Raw genomic sequence first — 465 nt, forward strand, 5'->3', positions numbered from 1 at the left:
TATATATATATATATATATATATATATATATATATATATATATATATATGTATATATATATATATATATTCTCTCTGTACATGTATTTAATTTTTGTTGTTTTCAGTCGAGTTTTATGCTGCGGCGAACATCGAAAGTGCTGGAGAGTCTCCGTAGGTCTTTTGTCTCTTAATCAAATAAAATAAAAATAAAATAAAATAAAAATAAAAATAAAATAAAACAAAAATAAAAACAAACAATAATAAATAATAGATAAAATAAATGCAAATGCAAATCCATAACAAAACAAAAACACAAAGGCAACATAAATAATACACAAAACAACTGAAATACATCTAATAAAAATAAACAACAAAAATACAAACAACAACCCCACCAAAACAACACACCCACACCCATATATATGTATATATATATATATATATATATATATATATATATATATATATATATATATATATATAT

This window comes from Eimeria mitis, genomic scaffold, assembly GCF_000499745.2.
Source record: "Eimeria mitis Houghton genomic scaffold, Emh_scaff2772, whole genome shotgun sequence".
In the NCBI taxonomy this organism is placed as follows: domain Eukaryota; phylum Apicomplexa; class Conoidasida; order Eucoccidiorida; family Eimeriidae; genus Eimeria; species Eimeria mitis.